The sequence below is a fragment of the Pteropus vampyrus genome, unplaced genomic scaffold (genome assembly GCF_000151845.1).
Source record: "Pteropus vampyrus isolate Shadow unplaced genomic scaffold, Pvam_2.0 Scaffold212, whole genome shotgun sequence".
NCBI lineage: Eukaryota > Metazoa > Chordata > Mammalia > Chiroptera > Pteropodidae > Pteropus > Pteropus vampyrus.
Window position 1 is genome coordinate 140,293 of NW_011888993.1, and position 303 is coordinate 140,595.

General features: G+C 73.3%; 1 protein-coding gene across 2 annotated transcripts in view; it reads left to right on the top strand.

The window, feature by feature from the left end:
* Positions 1-138: 138 nt before the first annotated feature.
* Positions 139-303, top strand: part of SCAMP4 (secretory carrier membrane protein 4) — a 28,463-nt gene continuing 28,298 nt past the window's right edge. For both annotated transcript variants that reach the window (XM_023538093.1, XM_011372619.2), the window contains exon 1: positions 139-239. The gene's annotated coding sequence lies outside the window, so the exon portion shown is untranslated. The remainder of the gene's footprint in view (positions 240-303) is intronic.

Here is a 303-nt window from a genome sequence, read left to right on the forward strand (position 1 = left end):
CGGAGTCAGCGCTCGACCGGCAGTCCCACAGGTCACGCGAGCGGCCTCGCGGAGGGCGGAGCGAGGCGGCCGCGCGCGCGGCATTGTGGGGATTGTAGTTCAGGCCCCGCCTCTAACTCGCGCCGACCCCGCCCCTGGAACTACGCTCCCGTCGTGCCCCGCGAAGCCAGGTGGAGGCGGGGCCGGCGGGCCGGTTGCTAAGACTTGGTGAAGCGCAGAGCTCGCTCCCGTCTCCTCAGGTAAGCGCGCGGCCCCGGCGTCTCGGGCTTTCGTGGCCCAGGCTGCCGCGGAAGGCGGGCAGGT